Below are 22,409 nucleotides of genomic sequence, written 5' to 3' on the forward strand. Positions count from 1 at the left end.
CAAAGCACAAAGCTAAATATCCCTAGGATCTCACTCTGAGGTCCAGAGAAGAGTCACTAGATAGCTAATGCTGGCTTTGAGGGGAAACAGAGACAAGCTTACTGATAGCAGCAGAAGGCTGACAAATTCCTGAGTATACAGGGGTGGGTTCCTGGTAAAACCCGACCTTCAAGCCAAAGATAGCTTAAAGCCTGAAAGCTGAGCAGCCAGAGTCCGTGACCAGAGTGAGAACTTCCTTGATGTATTTTAGCCAATCAAATGATGCTTTTTCTAGGCCTGCCCATGGACCAATCAGCATGCTCTCCCCATTCTGAGCCCATAAAACCCACAGACTCAGCCACACATTGGTACTGTCCACCTTCAGGTTCCCTCTCACACCAATGGCTACCTGCTTTGGGTCCCCTGTCCTGCTGAGAGCTGTTCTGTTGCTCAGTAAAACCCTTCTCCACTGTGGTAACTCTCCGTTGTCTGTGTAACCTTATTTTTCTTCAACATGGGACAAGAATCCTCCTGCCCTTCAGCAGTGCAGGGTAGTTGCCCCATGTGACAGGAAGCAATGGCTGTGGGGCTGGGCTGGAGAGGAGTAGTGGGTCTGAATGAGCTGTGACACGTCCCCATTCACTGGAGCATGTGGATGGTGAGAACAAATGAGCTGTAGCACACCCTCCTATTTGCTACACCATGGGTGGTGGGAATGAACATGAGCGGTAACATGAATGGGCTATGTCACACTCTGCTGTTCACTGTGCTGTGGGTGGTTGGAAAGAGAGAGAACTGTAACAGGCTTTGGGGACTCAGACCTTGGGACTCCCCAGGCGAGAGCCATAACACCCCTTGGGGCTCCACAGTTGCTGGCATCTCTGAGTTTTCAGGTGCTACCATGTTCCCCTTGTCCAGACACTGGCACCCAAGGTGGAAGCAGGACATAGCATGCCCAGCCTAGCCACAGGCTGATTCAGAGCCCCAGTGGGTGTAGAATCTGGGTTGGTAGCATGAGCCGAGTGCAGCCTGCCAGGCCAAGTGGGTGGAATGAGTCCAGTGGTGAGCCCAGAGTTCAGTGAGGCCTGGGCAAGATACTGCTGGCTATGGAGATTTTTGGCTGGCAAAGTGTCACCAAAAAACTCCTGTGTCATTATCAGTGAGATAGAAGCTTTAGAGAAAAAGGGCTGAGCCCTTCCTAAGGAGGAGTGAAGAAGGTTAACCAACAAATTACTGAGAAGGAAGATAAAAATCATCCAGAGGCTGGGTGTTTTGTCTCACGCCTGTAATCCCTGCATTTTGGGAGGCTGAGGTGGGTGGATTACCTGAGATTAGGAGTTCGAGACCAGCCTGGCCAACACAGAGAAACCCCATCTCTACTAAAAATACAAAAATTAGCTGGGTGTGGTGGAGCACACCTGTAATCCCAGCTACTAGGGAAGCTGAGGCAGGAGAATCACTTGCACCCAGAAGGCAGAGGTTGCAGTGAGCTGAGATTGCACCATTGTATTCCAGCCTGGGTGACAGAATGAGACTCCATCTCAAAAAAAAAAAAAAATCATCCAAGAGATGAGGAGGCTGAATATCAGGGATTGATGAAGGAGCCAATGAAATCAAGAGTAGTAATTAAACCAAGTACGAGGGGAGCTCTTCAAATGGGGACAAGATACTGGAGGATGGGAGAAATGCCTGAGTGAATGTAGCTTACTGTGAACAGATCTCAACACCCAGGACAAAAAGGAAAAGACTCACTCAAGGCCCAAAAGGTATAAACAGAGAATAGAATTTTATACTTTTTTTTTTAACCACAAGGAGGTACTGGTCAGGAGCATGAGATGCACTGGAATAATAAATAGCTCTGGTCTGAGCATAAAAATATTCTCGTTCAATAGCCCATGAGTCTTAGAGTACAATAATGAGTACAATAATGGTTGTAAATTTGACTTCTATTAATATCCCCCATCTACTCCCTGGATAATGCAGAAGTTATTTCTCCTCCCAGAGAGGTTTGTGTGCACTGGGAAGCAGACAGCAGAGGAATGGAAAAATGGGATGCAAAGTCCAATGCTTTCAGGAGAACAAAGCTAAAGCTCACACACCTTAATATCTGAAGTACTGTGCCTTCTGGAAATTGCAGCCCCCTAGTTTCTCTGTTCTACAAATTGCCACCATCCCCTTGCTGATAAGATATAGATAGCAGGGCAATACAAGGTTATCATAATAACTGTAAGTGTTTGTGGTTACTGAAGATAGGAAAAGAAGGCAATAAGATACAAATGTTATGGCAACTTTACTATGCTCAGCCAAATGCTGCCTGGACGTCTTTTGCTTGTGTAGGGAGGAATAGAGCCTCAGCCAGCACCCGGCTGTTCAATACAGAGATGTTCTTTGTTGCAGTCTTCCTCAATCTCACAGAGCTCTGCTATCTCCAAATGCAATAAGCATTCAGTTGACACGTTAGGAGCTTCCTGTGGTTCAGTCCATGAAGAGTTCTAGAATGCTTCAGCAAGGCTGACGCTTAGAAATGTTCTGCAGCAGCAGAATATACATTTGGGAACTGCAAAACATGGGCACATTATTTAGGAAAAGCATCCTAATACAGCTAACATAAACCAAGAATAATACCACATGTACTCTGCCAGAATCACTCATTGCAAACAGAATGTTATTTGCATGAGCCTGGCACCAGGCTGGACCATGGTGCAAAAAAATGGCACAGATGGGGTCATGCCTACCTCTTAAGGGTTCATGAGAAGCACAACTTTATTTAAATATGGAACAGCATTTTCTTAGGAAGCTCTCTGACCAAAAACACATTTAATTTGACTTATGTAGGAAAAAATCCATCTCAGATTGTTTCTAAGGAATGCCAATATTAAGCTGAAAAAAGAAAAAGTAGGCTAGCCAACTAGACATTTCTAAATATTCAGCTACTTAGCAGCATGTTCGATGAGCATTTGCTTAGCTGGTTGGCACGTTAGTCTTGGAGGAAATTATGATCTGCCCCCATGGGTGCCTGAGTTCCTGCAAGAAAACGGCTGAGAACAACCCACCCAAACTCATCTCACGTGAGCTGGCTGGGAGATCAGGCCTGTCTTGCCCTGAAATTACAAATTTATCCTTGGGCAAATACTGGCTTTTCCTTCCTGCCTCTTGTATGTTCAGTGGCTCAAGAAATATGTGTTGATGCAAAAATGGGCAATGTCAGGCAATTTAGATCTGTTTTTCCTGACCTAGGAGTAGTGCAAAGTTGACTGTTGACTTTCTTCTCTGTAGAGCCTCACTCTTCACCAGCTGCAATGATTCTTTTCCTTCTCCCATGGTGGTCTCTTCTCACTCCCTATGAGATGCTAGCTCTCCAAGGACAGCATCCATTTCCTATTGCCTGCTCTGCAGTACCTACCTTAGTTCTGTGCACTTAGAGGGTGATTTACAGGTTTTGATTGAATGAGTGATGCTCTTGAAGGTAATCATATAGGCTTTTTTATGCTAAGCCACACCAGCCTGCTGCAGGCCTTCTTCTTTATGCCACTTATGTTTTATCTGTTGCCACCATTTTTTACCTCCTGAGGTTCTTTTTCACGTAAACTGGACTGAGGAGCCACAATGTGCCAGCTCCTCTCATCCTTTTTGGCCCTGAAGACAAACCCTCTCTCATTATAAAGCTTTCTCTTCTTATCACTCTAGGAAACCATACAAAACCAACAAGCAATCATGATGTTCAGATGGTCAGGGTCCTGTCCTGCAGCCCTCAATCCCTCTGACGGGGTCAGTGAAAGAACAGGCTATTGAATACTGTAACCTGAATATAGCTAATGTACCACATGGCACTCTCTATGCATAGTATAGATTCAAAGAAAGAGCATCCTGTCAGGGGATAATAAGAGAAGTATGCTTAAATCTTACCAATTTCATAGAACAGGGGTTGGCAAACTATGGGTCATGGGCCAACTGTGTTTAAGGTTTTTTTTTTTTAAATAAAGTTTTATTGAAACATGGCCACATTTGTTTATGTAGTCTATGGCTGCTTTTTAGTGACAATGGCAGAGTTGAGAAGTTGTGATAAACATTGCATAGTGCTTAAAGCTGAAAACCCTTAAGATCTGGCCCTTTATGGGAAAAACTTATCCCTGTCTTAGAAGATCCCACAGTGGAAGAACATTCTTAATGTACGAGAAAACACCATTTTCCCCCTTATTTCTGTTATGCTCAGTGACCTCCACAGGACAGCAGCTTGTGTCTCAAGAAAATAATTCATTTTATTCTCTCAACTTCCTATCAAAAATCCATCTCCCAAATCCAGCCTAGATAGTTCCTAACTCTTCCATCCTCATTTACCGTCTTTTGAATCAAATCCTTCTCTCCAGCTGTTGATTCCCCTGCTTTTAAAAGTCTAAAACTTGACCCTAGCTCTGCTCATTCTCGTTTTCAGCTTTCTCTACTATTTATTGCAAGTAACCTAAGAGAAGGTCCAGGATTCATGCCTGCAGACACAGGGTCTTCCTCAGAAGGGGTGCATAGACAGGATGCTAATAGGCTGATCAAAATTATATCAGTGCTCCTGTTGCATGAATCATTTCAATCCCAGTTGTGCTCCTAAGGCAGGCTCACTAGCCACTTGCCTTCAAGCAGTCCTCGTATTTTTGTCTAAATTCAGAACTCTCCATGGTGTCCTGTCGTCCTACCTGTAACCTTCAGAGGTGACTGTCCACCTCTCTTCACACAAGTCTCTCAGGTGGAGGGTCTCCCTTCCCAGGATTTCTATGAGGGGACACTCATCTTCCAGTTTCTCTGCCCCTCCCAGTCATAATCCTAAAGGACGTTTCCTCATTCCTCTCATGGCCTTCATCTTTGCCATGTGTGTTTGATGCCTGTCTATATACACATGGTTTTTAAAAATTTCTTTTCCTGGTTTCAAATGTGAATTTTGTTCATTGCAGAGGAGCTAAAACAGAAAAATTGTGTAAATAAGAAAAAATACCACCTGTAATCCCATATGCAGAGATAACCAGTATTAACATTTGAATATGTAACTTTATTCTGTGAGTATGTATGTGTGCTTTGTACACGCACATATAATTATTAAATCAAATTTTGGTTCAGAGTGTATATTTAGTTTTGTCTTTCTCTTTAGTGCTATATTCTGTGTCCTTGGTTTTGCCTTATAATTGAATCTTTTTTGTCATTAAGGGAAACCAGGCTTTTTTCTTAATAAGATTAAATTCCCTTAGTGCAGGGATAGTCGCTTTCTTTTTTTTTATTCCCACCTGTTTTCACTTCTATTTTCATTCCCACCAGCCACCAGTGAAACTTAGCAGTGCAGAATGAGTGCTTGATAAGTATTTTCTGAGTACAATTGAACAGAATGAGTTGAGACGCACCCAAAGCAGGAAACCGGAGCACCTGATATTCCTCTTTTGTTCTTGCCACACAGAGAAAGTCACAGCTTGAAACAAGTCATGAACGGTTCTTTGGCGGGATGCACAGTGATGCACCTGCTGAGTTACGAGCCCAGTGAATCATTTGCTGGTTATCTTGCAAGTTATGCTGAACAGAATGCTACTTTTCAAACCAAACAAGTCTAAACCAGGGCTCTATTTTTGCTTTGGTCTTCAGTTAGTGTTTTCTCTGCAAATAGTCTCTCTATCTCTTTTTAAAAATCTGTACTAATGGCCTTACAAAAACAGTATTCAAAGAATACTTCTCCACCACTCCTGTCTCTTCTAATAGGAATTGTATGACATATTGCCATGTAAATTAGATTTGGCTCCTTGTTTTATTTATACAATAAAACCCAGCAAAGATATCAACCACAGGATAAATTAATTACAAGGCATAGAATCCTGCCAGATATTTCCTTTGGGGGACAAACCAAACAAGAAAACCACTCCCCAAAACTTGTTCTTATCTGTTTCATTACATGCTTTGGCAAGTCTCAATGACCTGCTTATTTAACTAACCTAATGGTTTTGTTTTTCTTTTTAATCTACTCCTTTACAAAAGTTAATGTCTTTTTGCTTTAGTATTTAAAAGTCTCCCTTCTTCTGTTCCAGTCTTCTTTATGGACCATCCTCCCCCACGTTCCTTAGATGAGGAATTGCAAAGGTCATTGAAATTAATGAAAAACACAATCCTAACAACATGAAACCAGAGAGCCAACTTAGCCTTCAAGGGGCTCTGCATAGGTGTATAACATTGTGTTAGATGATGTAAAAAACTTCACCTGGGTTAATCAGAATGCAACCCAACCCTTACCTCAAGACGCCTGTTGGATTGCTGTTTGCTTAAGAGGTTGAGTCTGCCTTATGCTGTTGGGTCTATAATGCATTTAGCTTATAACCATGCCTTACATTTTTTGTGTGTGTTGGGGGTATCTTCTACTTTTCAAAGCTTTTTCACTTCTGTTGTTTCATTTGATCCTTACTCAGCCCTGGGGCACATTTTATTTCCCATTTTACAGATGAGGAAATCCAGAAGAAACAGACTTGCTCATGGTCACACCATCAGTCTCTCTCTCCTTCTATCCCTTTCTCTCAACTATTCTAAGTAACTCACTAAAGTTTAAGCATCTTATTAATGTTTCCATTTAACACCATTTAGTATATTTTCTTATTGTTAAAAAAGAAAATACAATCATATTAAAATGTTGCCTATAGTTTTATATGGAAACTTAGTTTTAATTTCCACTGCCATATCTTATGATGTATGACCTGAAGAGACCCAAAGTTGGAAAGAAATCTAAATGTCATCTGGTCCATACCCTGGCTTCTCAGTCTGGCTTTCAAACTGTTGTCAAGTGGGACAACAGATTCTGTTTTTCTTCCCTTTCACCTCCAAATCTGAGCTTTCTGCATGGGACTAAGATATGATCTAAAGAAGTTGGGCATCCTGGAATGTATTCTTCTGATAAAAGTAGAGATTCTCTAACAAAAGACCTGAAGGTATTGGTGACACATCGTAGCCAGAGTAAGAGTGAGTGATGTTCTCGTTGGAGCCATGTTTCTTGAGTGTCCATTTCAGAGACTGCAAAGGCACTTCTTGCTGTGCTAGGAGTAGGGAATAAGTTGGCCTCAGTCACTGCCGGCTTCCCTGCAGTTAAGCTAAGTTGCAGAGCTGTAAACTGTATATACTCTGTTCAATCTCATTTTCTAGTCCCTCTCCGTGTTTGTAGCCCCCTTGTCATCCCCCAGCCTCTAATAAACTCTTGTTTAACTCATCTGAGCTTTGCTACAAGGAATTTAAAAAAATAATAAAGGTCAGGTGTCCATGCTTCAGACAGAGTATGAAAGAGGGAGAAGTTCCTTTTCTTTTCCCAGATGAATGTAATTGAGCCAGATAGCCAAGGGAGAATTGAATTTCAGATGGGAGAAACAAAACTGAATGGTCTAATCATGTTGGAGAGCATCCTTCCACTGTCCATCTTAAAGATTCTATTTTTTATTTTACTAAGGATGATAGCTTGTTTTTCATTTTTCCCAAAATAAAGCACTCTATTGTTAATTCATTTGAGAAATTTATCAAGCATTCAACCTATGCAATATATATAAAGATTCAAAGATTAATAAGGTACATTTTCTATACTCTAAGAACTAACAATAGGTGAATAAAGCCTAAACTTTAATTAATATAATGTTGATGAAAGCAGGGAGGTACAAGGTATTTTGGGTGTCACACAGTAACAGGATTACTTTCAGCTTCAGGTGAGGGGAAATCAAGGCAGGCTGATGGTATGGATGGCATTTGAACTGAGCCTGGGAGGCCAGGCTGAGGAAGTAACCTAGGTAGAAGCAGAGGGGCAAGATGTTTTGAGGGTTCAGAGTTCACCTAGAAGAACTGTGGGAAAGGAAGTTAGATAGCAAGATTGAAGCCAGATCAGGGACAACATAGAAAGCTTTGAATGCCAGTGTTAGTAACTCCCACACCATTCTTCCACTTGCTGGCATAAATTGTGAATTCCAAACATAGTGGCAGATCCAGGGGTATTGTGCTATTGGAAATACAGTAAAAAGGGGACAAATTCTCTAGTTAGGGAGACTGAGGGAAAAATCTTATGCCTGCTGCCTACTGGTGTGTAACCTTAGGCAAGTTATACGAATGTTCTGGACCTCAGTTTACACTTGTGTAAAATAGAAGAAAATTTTAAATACCCTTATATGGCCACTGTGAGGATTAAATGAGGCAACATATGAAAAGTTTGAGATATAACAGGCATGCAAAAAGTTTTAGTTGATTTTAATCCTTTCCCTGGGGGTTAGCATAGTGTTACCTAGAGAGTCCGCAAGCTTTCTCATAGGCACCCCATAGTCCTGGGAAGAAGCAATTCAATCTTCATCCTGTATCTTACTTGCACACTGCATGACTTCTACCTCTTAGCCCACAGGTATATAGTATATCCTGGAGACGGGGTGGGTAAAACACACCCCACAGCCCAAATCCAGCCAAGAATGGTTTTCAATGGTTAAGAAAAAAATCAAAAGAATATTTTATAGCATGGGAGAATTACATGAAGTTCAAATTTCTGTGTCTAAATAAAGTTTTATGGAAACACAGTCACAGACATTTGTCCACATATTGTCTGTGGCTGCTTTCCTGCTACAATGGTAGAATTCAGTATAGACATTGCAATAAAGATCATATGGCTTGCAAAGCCTAAAATATTGAGTATCTTGGCTCTTTACAGAAATATGTGCCAAATCTTGTTTTAGATTACTCCCCTTCTAATTTCTGTTCCAAGAGTTATGATGAATGTATAGAATGTCAACCAAGAATAAACTAAGTAATAATAGGAAATGCTTAATGTTTTCATTTGAGATCTTGTAAATATGTTCGAGGGAATTCTGTGCTGAGTAACATTTTCTTACCTTCCGGAGTGAATTTCTGATGCCCCACACTTGTGTTGCTTATTCTCCCTCACTATAGAAGCATCACAGATGCAACAGAAAAGGTTCTATGACCCACCATGTGATTTGAATCTCAAAGCTTGAGTTTCACTATTAGAGAAAACGTTGTCATGAAGTTTAAATAAGCTGTTTATCTAAACCATTAAAGCAACAAAAGTTAAAAACAGATAAGAAGGAAGGAAATTAAAAAGTCTTTTGCTTTCTAAGTTATATTCATCAAGCTGTGAGACCTAGGGGAATACCAACCAAAAATGCAACTTCTCTTCTGAACAAAGGGTTGGATAAACATCTTCAGTTGCCTGTGGATTTCCCTAATGTAGAAACTGGCTCAGTGAAAATCTCCCCACCGTTTCCTATCCTTGAATTGACTTTAATTTAATAACAACTAAAGGATAAGTTGTGCTACCCATGATATCTGAGAGGCCAAATCTTTCCTCCGTCAGCAGAGTTATTTTAGACCCGAAGAAACCCATGCTGAATGCCCTTCTTCTGTAGCCAAACTGGAGTTTTCATAGCACTCAGTTACTGAAAGGACATCTGAGCAGGTAGGGCTCAGAATATAACCTGTGGACACTGTGAAAACTACTGGAGCCCTTCTCCATTCATTCATGTAAATAATTACCAGGTAAATAATTATCAACAGGAGCTATGTTGAGATCTATGGGAGTTATAAGGTTAAATAATAATGTTATTTACACAAAATGTTTTATTTACTCTTTATTAATAATCCATGAGATAGGCACATTCTCTCTCTCCTTTCCTTCCTTCCTCACTCCCTCCTTCTTCCCTCTTCTACTCCTCCCTCTTCTCTTCCCTTTCCTCCTTGTTTTTCTCTTTTGTTTTTGGATAAGGTGGTCACAAAACTGATCACCTAAATGGTATGGACCATAATAGCTATAGGATTTCAGTAACTTACCATCTATTATCAAGATAAGCACCTTATCTGGGTGCTTTTTAACCCAGAAGAGAAATGCCAGACCCGGGCGGGAGGGACAGAATGGCTTCCTGAAAAGATAACACCTGGGTTGAAACCTTAAGCTTCATTTAGAGTTTTTTCTGTAAAGAATACAAAACAAGACTATCATCCTCAGTGAAGAAAGCCCTGCAGATGAAGACTAAGGGGTGAGCAAACCTTGAGTGTCTGGGCATCCACATGGAGGTGAATGTGGCTGGAGGGATCTGATTTAAAGATGTAAGGTGGAGCTGGTATTAAGGAAAGAGACTAGAGGAGAATAGGAACTGTCTTATCAATGGGTTTGTATATCATTCAGAGGAGCATGAGGGTATGGGGATGCATAATCAGGATAAGATTTTAGAAAGATCATTAACCAGGTGGAAGATACATTTGAGTGGAATAGAATAGAATTGGTTGTTAGAAGGTCAGTTGCAGTAATCCAGACAAGAGAAGCAAAGAAGGATAAACTCTTGTCGAAAACTGGACTCTTGTGATCACTGAACCTTCTCTTTGCATGTATCTACTCACTGCATTCTTATCTATGGATCTATATGGCTGTTTCTCCCACTGGCTTGTGGACTTTGAAGAGGAGGATTATGCTCATGTTGTCACTGAAGATTTCATAGAACATTGGACACACATGAGATACGGTATCAAGTGGCCTAGCAAATACATATTTGAATTAACCTTTCTATTTCAAGAAACTATTCATTCAATAAGTGGTCCTTGGTAAAGCAACAAATAGGTATCATCTTAGTAAGAGTAGTGTCTACGATTGGCTTGGAGCAACAGGTACTATTATGCCCTGACACCACCAAGCCCTTTTGGGGTCTCTTGCTCTGTAGAAACCAGATAATCACTCCAGTAAAATAAAAAATATTAGATTCCTGTTGTTTTGTCTCTTCCAAGCTCCCTAAAGTATCTTTCCTTTCAGAGAGTTGTTTATCTTGCACAAACTAAAGCAGGAAGATATTCTTACAATAAAATAGGAGACTAATATCTAGGACTAGATTCACTTTTATTAAAGTGACAGTTTTGATAACTTTTTTTTTCTGGAGACATGAATCAATCAGTAAATCAATTTAAGCATTGTATAAGGAAAAGCTTTGATTGTTCACTAATATTCATAAATAGAATGACCTATCTAGAAAAAGAGAAGGTTTCCTGGCTCTGAAGCTGAGAAAGATCGGGGGCATCTTCTTGGATGGTACCCAGGATATTCCTGCTTTGGGAAGGCTGAAGGAGATGAAATTTGTGGTTACTTCTGTTCCAATGATTCTGCGGCCCTATTGATTAAAAGTCAACTATTTGATGTTTTTCTTCCCATTGGTTTTAAATATCAACCATGAATCAGAACCCTTTAAGAAGATACATTTAGCAAATGCCAATGCAAGAATGAAGAGAGGTAAAGAGGGAATGGATCTTATCTGACCCTCAGACTTAGAACTGTGGCAGAGACTTATGGAGTCTCATAGAAAAGGCGTATTTGTCTTTTTTGGCCTCTTGAGTCACTGTGAATAAATGCTTTGGTCCTTTGTGAAATGCATGAAAGACTTCTTTTTGATTTCCAGTAGTTCTTAAACAGCATTTTAATTTCCAAGAAACTAGGGATCTAATTAAAAAAAGAAAAATCCTAGCTTAGGGTTTCTCTAGTGTTGACTAAAATGTTTGATTGTGGGGTAGACATAATTCACCTTGGGGTTAATGTCTCACCTCATAGGCTATTTCAAAAATTATAAACAGGATATACCTGATATGAAAAAACGTAGTTGGGCTGCGAGAGAACAACTTGAGGTCTAGTCCCAGTACTGTTATGAAGCAGCAAAGTCTCCTTCAGTGAATCCCTTAATGACACTAGACCTTGGTCTTTTTATCTACCTAATGGGGTGGTAGACTAGGCAATTTGGGAGAGTTCCTCATGTGCCTGCATTGTATGACTCGAAACTCAATTCTTTTGTAAAAAAGTTTTAACAAACATGAAATGCCTTTAAATGGGCCTACCCAGGAATGCTGGACTTCGAGGATGAGAATTCACAGTTCTGTGTTAGCTCTGCCAGATACTCAGTGCCTCATCTTTTGGTTTGCTTTTAAACTTTATCTAAAGACACATAAGACACATTGCTCTTCTGGGAAATGCAATGGCTCAATATATTAGTAATATTTTTGTAAGTTGGGCTGGTGAGACCAAGACGTAGGTTTTAAAGTCATGGAAACACAGCATTTTTGTCGAATTCCTGCATGTGAAGGATAAACATGTCTTTCTCTTCAAGTGGTGCTTATGTTATTCACCAGAAACGTGATTGATAACACACAAGCTGGGAGGTGATGGTATATTTATGTGAGACCCACACAAAGTAATTCCACATGGAGAAATATCCTATAACACAACCATTAGGGATGGCTTCATCAAAGTGTTCCTTTTCCTCCAAGGAAAAATATATCTTTTAATAACTGAATAATTCATCTATTTTGATTCTTTAGACTAGATTACGATCTGAAGTTACTGCAATACTACAGGAAATCAAGTTTGATTTTGTAATATAGTCAAATGAGTACTTTGGAGTGCCATGTCTGAGATCAATAAGGAAGCAGTAACTACATTTGCTGTCATATGATGATATTGATGTAAAAACATAATGGTCAAAATTATAAAATCAATTTCATAATTTAATCAGAAATGTTTATTGATACTGTTAAAGTTGAATTCAATAGCTTCTGGTATATAGTTAATTTCCTACCTGTCAGAAAAATGTATTGAAATGTTCTTTCTTGAAAATGATTGGAGTTAATTTAGTAGAGAAAACAGCAAAGTTTCATGCTAATAGAGATTTCTTCTCTCTCTCTAACCCTTGTTGGAGGCAAATGCTAGAAGTTTTTTGTTTGGTTCTTTTCAATACTACAAAACAAGAGAGTATCTATCAGGCACCCAAGTGGTTGGGAAGGTCATCCCCTAAAATATAATTAACTGTCTCTTTGGGATGAAGAAAGAGTTTTTAGCTTTATCATAAGACTGCAAAGATGAATAAGCAACACAGGTATAGAGGTATGGGATGGCTCAATAGCTTCTTATTAAATGATATCGACCTAAAAATAAATGAGAAGAAAGATTAAGCTCTAAAGACTGAAAGTCTTTGATGCTTTTACTGTGCCACTAGTTACTAATTTTGACCCGTATTCACATTAAGCTGAAAGTATCTTAATTGAAGCAAAAGCCAGTTAAAGACTGTCTGTAAGAATGACTTGTATGTTTGAAATAAAGCTTTCTTGTGTTATGAAATAATACCTGTCCAATCCATTCAATTTAAATGAGATAAAGACCAAATTCTGAAATTTGAGCAGTTCATTCAGATGCATGAAACATCTGTGTTGTGACAAATACAACTTTGAAATCCTGTATGATACTTAGAAATGATCCTTGTTCAGAACTTCACAGTGGTTCCCCACCGCATTGTGAATGAAGTCAAGTTTCCTCATTTAGGCATTCAAGGGTTTTCACTATCTGCTCAAACTCTTTCTGGCTCATCTGCATGGTCTTCTGTCACACTCTCCACTTTGCTTAAATTTGTATTTGAACTCTCCTGCAAACGGTTCCATACTCTTTTCTTTTGTCAGGAATTATTCTCCACCACATTATCTGCTTAGCACTTTTGATATTGATTCAAATCTTATTCTGCCTTATACTTGCATCTTTTTTAGGGGGGAGTCTGTGTCTTGCCTTATCAACTAAACTAAAAAAAATCCATGGTTGATACTACATTCTATATCCTCCAGAATGTTAAGCAATGACACATTGTATCGTAGTTGCTTAAAGAGTATTTGGTCAACTAAATGCTTTGCAAAATTGTTAAGATTAGGGTTTGCAGAGGCAGCATTTGGGAATGCAGCCACATTTAGGCTTTGGGTGTGCTTTAAAATTGCAAGAAATCAGAATGAAAAATATCATTCTTAGTTCGAATCCTACAATTTCTGCACAGGATGAAACTATGGGTCTCACTGGATGAATGAGATAAAGGCCAGGAGAATTCCCAGAGGTATTTAGCATCAGAGTCACCATCAGACTCCTGGTCTCCACTCCTCTTTATACTACATCATGATGACTCCTGAGGAGCTAATTCCAATTATCCACCAATTACAGGAAATGGGAGGCAAGCTGCTTTAAAAATGAACAGAATCCTTTGAGTAGAGGTGATGGTCCAGAGGTTTTGAGAATTGACAACAGAAGATACCAAGAAGCTTTATTTGGGTTGCTAGTTATTAATTGACCTTTGGGTATAAAATGTTCTTATTAAAACAAGTGAGTCCAGCATTCCAGCAAAGAAAAAAGATAAAATACCTGAAAAAACAGGTTGACTATATGGTGAAACATAGAATTAGCTGAATATGTGTTGTGTCCCTAAGCTTGGGTGGAATCTGCCTTTAAGATTGCTCCCCTGTCTACAGCCATACCACCCTGAATGTGCCTGATCTCATCTGATCTGAGAAGCTAAGCAGGGTCGGGCCTGCTTAGTACTTGGATGGGAGACCACCTAGGAATACTGGGTGCTGTAGGCTTATTTTAAAAAAAAAGATTGCTCCCCTTTTCTCTTCAATTGTGCTGCTCCCTGCTCTCCTTGGACCATCGCCTGCTTCTTGGCACTGGCATTTCCACTTGTCTTAATTATCACTGTTAATGTTAGATGCTCGTGTTAAAGATTCAAATCTAAGTTTTGTTAAGTGTCAACTATGACTGTTTTTACACAAAGAAAAAAGGATATATTTAGCATAAAAAATTAACACCTAAGGAAATATAACACTATATTTTATGCTAGTGTGAGTTTGTGTAAATAACTTATATGTTCCAGCAAAAATGACTATGAAACAAATCCTGTGTTTCCATTAACTCTCTTATATGTTTCTGTAGGGAGAAATAGCCAATCATTTGGGTTAAGATGACCAAAGGAGAATATGTTGGGCCATTGATGCATATATGTAATACTATATGACATAAAGACTGTTATAGCACTCTTCAGATATATGATCTACCATTCAGCAAATGCTTATTATGTGTTGAACCTATGATAAATGCTATATATACGTCATTTAATCATTACAATAACCTTACATTATCTATATTACGATCCTTACTGAAAAAAGCTTAAGAGAATGGTATTTGAAGTCAGAGACACCTGAGTTAAATTCCCATCTCCTCCATTTGCTGGCAGGGAGACCTTAAGTAAACCACTTACCTCTTCTAAACTTCAGTTTTCTCAATTGTAAAAATGAGAATAATAATAACACATACTTCTTGGGATTGTTGTAAGTATTGAAATAAAGAATGCATGTAGAGTGTTTGCCAAACCCCAAGCATGTTGTAGATGTTCAATAACCATTAGCATTTTTTCTTTACTATTAATATCGATAAAAACATTGAGCCTTGAAGAAGTTAAACAACTTGCTTTGAGCCACAAAGCAAGTTGGTAGAAGAACTCAAATTTAAAGACAGGTCACTCCCAAGTTTCAGTGTCTGGGAAAATATCACGAGGGCCCATGAACTACTGTGGAGTGATCAAGACAGGGTAACTTAGGATAGAAAAGAAAGAAAATATGTGTATAAGACATAATGGGGAAAAAAAAGATCATTGACGAGCTTTAACAGAGGGAGAATGGTCATAAATAACCTCAAAGTTTTGAACCTGAATTAATGGGAAAAAAGGAAGCTTCTAGTGCCTTTGGAGTGGAGCGCAGGAGCCTAAAACTGTTGCTGCTAAAATTGCCAGCAAGGTGCTGCCTCCACTATAACCAGAGCTATGCATAAGACTCTGTCCAGTCCGGGACTCTAGAGGCCGAACCTTCCCTTCTGCCACCAGAAACTCTTAGCAACCACAGTGCTGTTGAAATCAGAAGCAAAGAAAAACAAAACAAAACAATGCTTTGTCTTTTGTTGCATTCTTTAGTCTTCCAATAGTTTCTCCAATTAGTAGAAAACAGCAAGAACCTAGCGAGCAAGGGGCCCTGGGAAATGTAGTCTGTAGGCTTCTAGCCCCAGCAATAAACAAATAGAAAAGGCCAGGCCGTGGGGCTGAAGAACAAAAGATAAATAACCAGCATAGGAGGAAACATTACAAGAATTAGAATTTTCAGAAGGTAGAAATGGTTTCAGAGAATATAAGTTGTTTTAGTTTTGTTAACTTGTATCACAAGGAAAGGTAAATGCTTTTGCTCTCAGAAATGCAATAAAAAGAGGATACATTATTTGTTAATAGACCCATAAAAGTTAATTAAATTCCATTACATAATCATGTTTTAACATAAAGGAAAAGGTAATTGGAGTAAAACATAATAACTCTAACAAGTAGGTAATATGTACATATCAGCTTCTGCCATATTTCTCCTATCAGGTGCTACTTAAGAGAATTACATCTTCATTCATCTATAGAACCTCTAACAATTGAGACAGAGTCACTTGAATCATGAAGATCCATAGGTGCATAAACTGTAACTCAGTTTCATTTCCTTTTAATAAGATACAGATGGCATTTTTAGGGAATAGAACCCCGATGCTTTGGCAACAAAAGTTCTCAAGCTACCAGATTTTGTCTAAACTTGGTGGTAAAGCCCTTGACTTTTTTCTTGTACCAAAGAAGAAAATATAGAAGAACTACTGATTACTTTCTGAGTATTTATTTTCCCCTAGATTTAGTCCTTCTCATACTATTCATTTTCTTCCCCTTTTCTTTGTTCAGTTAAATCAGAAGGCACCTATATCATGAGACCCTTAGACAGTTCTGTAAGCAGATGAGGGATGCTCTTAGGCAGTTTTTCACATGCCACTTCTTCCTTTACCTGCAAACATAAAAATCTGTACAGTAAAGCTCAGAACCCACAGCTAAAAGGGATATTATTTGAAAAATTTGCCTCTCAAACATTTAAATTGTTTTACATAGAAGGTAATCTTTTCTGTTTTCATCAATATTATTTCCATGCTTAGATGAAAAATTTTAATGATACTCCCTCTTTAATTTCCATTGTCTTCCTCAGTAACTATGGAGCAAATATAGGTAACAGCATATGAACTTCTTAACCTGTATCAATTGTCTAGTTCTTTGCCTACTTAAAAATGTAGATCAAAGTCTTTACTTGCTTTGAAGTCTTTCCTTACTATCCTTTTTGTTGTTGTTGTTAAGACAGGGTCTTACTCCGTTGCTGAGGCTGGAGTGCATTGGTGTGAGTATAGCTTGAACTCCTGGGCTCAAGCTATTCTCCCACCTCAGCCTCCCAAGTAGCTAGGATGACAGGTGCAAGCCACTATGCCTGGATAATTAAATACTCTTTTTTTTTAAGAGATGGGGGGGGTCTCACTATGCTGTTCAGGCTGGTCTAGAACTCCTGATCTCAAGTGCTCCACCCACCTTGGCCTTGCAAAGTGCTGGGATTACAGGTGTGAGCCACCGCATCTGGCTCTTACAACCCCAATGTATTATAATTTCTGTAGTCTTTAAAAAAGTGGCTTTACAAAAACATCCAGGGCTTCATGTCATATTAGTTAGGATTGGACTGAAAAGGGTTTCCTGCATTCAGCTTTCCAGGGAAGCAAAGGATGATGGTGAGCATGCCCACTAAAATGGCTTTATTAATTTCTTGTCAGCTTTCCATCTACAAGAAGTTTCTGTTAAACTCCACTATGGCCTTTGATGCATTGGCTCACATCCTGGGTTTGAGTGTTCAAGACCCTCCATGCCCAGCTCTGCAAAGCCCGGGCAATGGCCAGACCAGATGCAATGCCTTCACAGTGACTCGGGCCAATCATTATACTGCTCACCAATCTCTGGGCTTCCCCTCCTCTTCCTGGGCACATTTCCCATCGAAACAAAGTGAAGTCGTGGGACTGGTTTTGGTCAATGGGCATAAACAGATTCCTGGCCTGTAAAATCTCCCATAAGATTCTCTGCTCTCTTATCTTTTTATTTTCCTGGGCAGATGCAGAAGATTCAATAGAGGGCTTTAAATCAGAACTGTTTGAGTTATAGCCCAAATCTCTGAGTGCCCTGGAGCAGAGCTGGCTGAACTACACAAGTAAGAAATGAACAGTGGTTGGATTAAGAAGCTGAGGTATCATCATCATCGTTATCATCATCACCACAGCCAGCCTCTGTTTCCTGGCTAACAGATACATCTTGAAGAATACCCATTTACTAGATTGCAAATCTGAGCCTTAAAGAGATTAAGTAGTTTGATCACAGCTCCATGGTTAGCAAGTGGCCACCCAGGTCTGTGTTTATAGACTTAATTGAACTCACAGCTTAGGTTGCTAACCACTAATCTGTACTCTGATTGCTACCATGGCTTTGGCAGCAGAATACCTGAAGACGTTTTCGGTCAATTAAAAAGGGCCACTAGTTGAAGAGCAATGCGAAATGAGATGTACCTGATAGGTATCAGGCAGAGGAGGAGGAAACTGTGTAAGAGACCTCTGAGTATTTTCCCAGTCTGCATGTATCATCCTTCAGTTTTAATAACCTCTATTTGAGGGTATCAGTCACATCTTTACAACTTCCACCTGTACTCATCCTAATAAGATCAAGCCCTGCCTCTCATGCCACCATGAAACCCAAAATGAGAGCCCCACTGATATAGGTGAAAAAAAGACCCAGGGCCAGTTCCTAATCTGGGTGCACTGGACAGGGTCAAGAAGAGAGATCAAGGAAGCCAGCCTCCCACTTTAAGAATACACAAATTGAGCCTGACTTTTCCACTGGGTAAATTTAGGAGGCACTGTCATTTTTTCTATGAGATGAAAGAAACATAAAGAAGAGGCAATGCACATTTTTTCCTTTGTTCTTTATAGCATATGACTTTAAGCATCTGTTTTAAACTGCTGTATGAGAGCAAGCAAACGGAAATGGGCATTGTTTAGATCATAGCCCATTGGTTTTAGATCTGTCGCTTTTGATGCGTCAGGGTTTCGACTTCTGGTTCTGGATCTCTATTTGCCTTTCCTGCTTTGGTTCACTTGGCTTTAGTCACTGCTTTGGGGAATGCTTTATGTTCCTTAGATTTTCATTTTTCATCCAACTCTCAGTTTTTCTCAGCCTCTGATTTGTGGAAAAATATTTCTTCCTCTAGACAGTCTCCATGGTATTCCTCTCACTTCCTTGATCCCTCTCCTGAGAAGAAAACTGCAGTCTTCTTTTCAGGGAATGAGGATTAAAACAATGTTTTGGGAAGGACAGGCAATGAGGAGACAATGGAAGATGGTGTAAGGAATTAGAATCTATGCTGCATCCTTTTCCAAGTACTACTAAACCTTACAAAACTCTGTGGCCTTAAACCAGGTTCAGATTTAAGTTCTGCCTTATCTGCCAGAATTTATGTAGTTTGTCACAGACTTAGAGCAAATGGCTACACTCTTCAGATTCCATCAGCAATATGGAATGGGGGCTCAGCCAGAGCCGAGGGCCTTTATCCTTGCACTCTAAGTTGAGCTCACTGTTTACTGACAGTGATATTGGGAACTTGATGGGACACCAGATGTTCCAGCAGCCTTTCCTTAATACAGAGCTTCTATGATCAGAAAGCTGAGTGGCTATATTTGCATATGAAACTGTTTTCTATGGCAGTGCTGGGAATATTAATTGGGGATAGTCCATGGAGCTCTGGAGACTTGAGTCCTTAGCAATGATTTAGGAAGACCTGTTGCAAATGACTACAGTTAAATTAGCAAGCTGTGCAGTGATGGCCTTGATGTGGGCTTTAGGAGTGTCTCTTAGGCCAGCTAGATCTTAAGGCCCTGAATTGTTCTCAGCTTTCCAGGGATGGATTAAAAGAGAATGAAGACCCCCTCCCTAAAGGAACTTTCAGTCTAGTTGTGTAAGTAAGACATGCACACAGGAACATTACAAGGTGACACAGAAACAAGGTGAGAGTGTGGGGCAGACTGTTATGTAAGCACTGAAGCGACTGAAGGTGAAGCAAAAGTCAATTTGCCGTCTTACTTTCCACATACTGGAAAATGTCCCAGTAGACTAAAAAAGTGTCAGCATTATTGGACTACACTTTGACACTTATTTTCAATTTCTGAATGAGTCAGTCTTGATTTTCAAGGCTGACAATAAACCAAATGTGATTGCTTCTAATACAGTAGTCCATTAAGATGAAAAATGAACTATGTCTTATTTGTTAGAAAATTAGAATGGCACATTCTACCCCTCAGAATACTCCATGCTTATTCTACCCCAGAGTTTTAGACGGTTTCTAAGTCTTTAGTGCTTGAAGGCATCTAGGCAACCATTTATTTTATCTTCTTACCTCTATGTACATGTATGCTAATATCTACATTCTTGTTAGGGGTCTTCATTTAGGTGGAAGAATCTGAAGTGATTAAAAGAATTATTCAGGCTACATTTTTATGTTCAGCTTGATTGGACTGACAAATATCAGGCAATCTGAAAATATGAGTTCCAACGAATTATCTGGCTATATGTAATTTTGCCATAATTTCAGAATTTGTTTCATTCAGACATGAATGATATAGAAAGACTCAAGGAATACATGGGTCACAAGCAAAATGTAGACACAGAAATAAAGCATAGTGCAAAGACACTGCTCATGCTCTGAAACAGACAATGAGAGATTCTTTTGAAGGATTTTAGACAATGTGGGGACAGTTACCAAAGCCGCAGGAATGCCAGGTCTAAAGCACCGGCTACAGAATCTAAGTTTAAAGAGATGATGATGGATTACCCAATTCTTTTTTGAGACCTTACTCAGAATCCCATGGTGAATGAAGCCCTGGTCAACACATTTTTCACAAGGTTGCAGTAGTAACTGAGACTGAGCAAAGAGAGGGAATAACGTTGAAACTAGGACTAAAGAGAATGAACTATGAAGATGGGTTCAGTTCCTTAATCTTTTAAAGATATTTTCCAGGTGGTTCGACTGAGCTGTGTAACATTTCCAAACATGCAGATAAATCTCCTCATCTATCATGATGTCACCAGTGACCCTAAAAATCTGCACTCCATGGTTCATCATGAAAACATTTCATGGATGCTTTATTATTTTCTGTGAGGAGGGGAAACTCAGGTTTTTGGAATTTGGGGCTTGCTCTTTATGGGCTTAGGCTGAAGTGCAAAGCGTGTTTGGATTCAACCCTCATCTTGAGGATCTTTGAGTATAATAAAACTACAAGGTCCTTTATTAAATTTAAAGTCATGGGTTGCGTGTTGAGCCGACTGCATTCCATCTCATTGTTTAAATTCATCAAATAGTCACTCTGGAATTATTTCTAACAACTAGGATGACTTCATTTGTGTTTGTTTTCCCTTTCTATTAATCCATGACAAACTGTGAAATTTGCCATTTTTACCATAACGGGGCCATGAAATTTGTCATCTCTCTCTGTAATTTACATGGAGCCTTGGCTGTAGATACATTTCAGGCAGGATGATTGCTTTCTGTCTGATGCAGAGGACAGAACAAAGGAGGGATACACACAGAATAGAATACAAACAAATTCAGAACAGACATCAGGAAGGGCTTTTTTTTTCTCTTTAATACTGTAAAGTCTGCTAAAATGTGCCGACTGCCTTCCTGGGAAAAGGTTGATGGGACAAACTAAGGTAGTATTTTTAAGTCCAATAAACAATGAAATGATACTCCAGGGATAGTGGAATACTTAAAAGTGGAGATGTCTTAACTGGAATGAGTTGGAGAGTTGTGGTGGGAAATTGTATGAGTAATGTGGTTGGGAGGCATTTGAAAGTGGATTTTCAGAGGCAAGCCATCATAACAATGCAAGAACCTTAAAGCTTGTTCACAAGCTATTGTTCATGGGATGCTAAATTTCCCCTTCTCCTTCTATTCTCTCTTCTCAAAAATTGAATATAAATTAAGTTCTTCCATGTCAGATACATGAAAAGTCCTCTGAACAATCTGTGCTGAAAATCAGACTGGACATGTTACAAGAAAGATCTTGTATCTGTTTTTAATGATATTCTTCTTGGTTGGGAAAAGGAAGGCAAGAACAGAGTTTCATTGTCCATTTGCCTAATTTGCAAACTACATAATCTTCTTTGAACTGTGGACTCTGACAAGTTGGCTTATTAAAACTGTGGCAATGGCTAAATGAGCACTAGAAAGGAAGGTCACTAAGCCAAGCAGACATGCTATTTCTCCATGGTGGGCATGGCTTTGTTGTTGTGAGTTTACTCTCAAAGAGAAAGGCTATTTCAACATAGCATTGGAATTTCTGGCCAGTGCAATCGGGCAAGAGAAAGAAATAAAAAGTATTCAAATAGGAAGAAAGGAAGTCAAATTGTCTCTGTTTGCAGATGACATGATTTTATATTTAGAAAAACCACACATGGACACAGGGAGGGGAGCATCACACACTGGGGTCTGTTTTTGGGGGAACTATGAGAGGGACAGTGAGAGGGTAAGGAGTTTGGGGGAGGGGATAACATGGGGAGAAATGCCAGATATAGGTGATGGGGGGATGGAGGCAGCAAACCGCATTGACATGTATGTACCTTGGCAACAATCCTGCATGATCTGCACATGTACCCCAGAACCTAAAATACAATATATATATATAAAAG

At 39.5% G+C, this 22,409-nt stretch overlaps 1 non-coding gene across 1 annotated transcript; it reads left to right on the top strand.

Moving 5' to 3' along the window:
* The first annotated feature begins 14,266 nt into the window (after positions 1-14,266).
* Positions 14,267-14,385, top strand: LOC118147644 (5S ribosomal RNA). The gene has a single exon (XR_004734085.1). It is a non-coding gene; the product is annotated as a 5S ribosomal RNA (ribosomal RNA).
* The last annotated feature ends 8,024 nt before the right edge of the window (positions 14,386-22,409 follow it).

Source organism: Callithrix jacchus, chromosome 14, assembly GCF_049354715.1.
Source record: "Callithrix jacchus isolate 240 chromosome 14, calJac240_pri, whole genome shotgun sequence".
In the NCBI taxonomy this organism is placed as follows: Eukaryota; Metazoa; Chordata; class Mammalia; order Primates; family Cebidae; genus Callithrix; species Callithrix jacchus.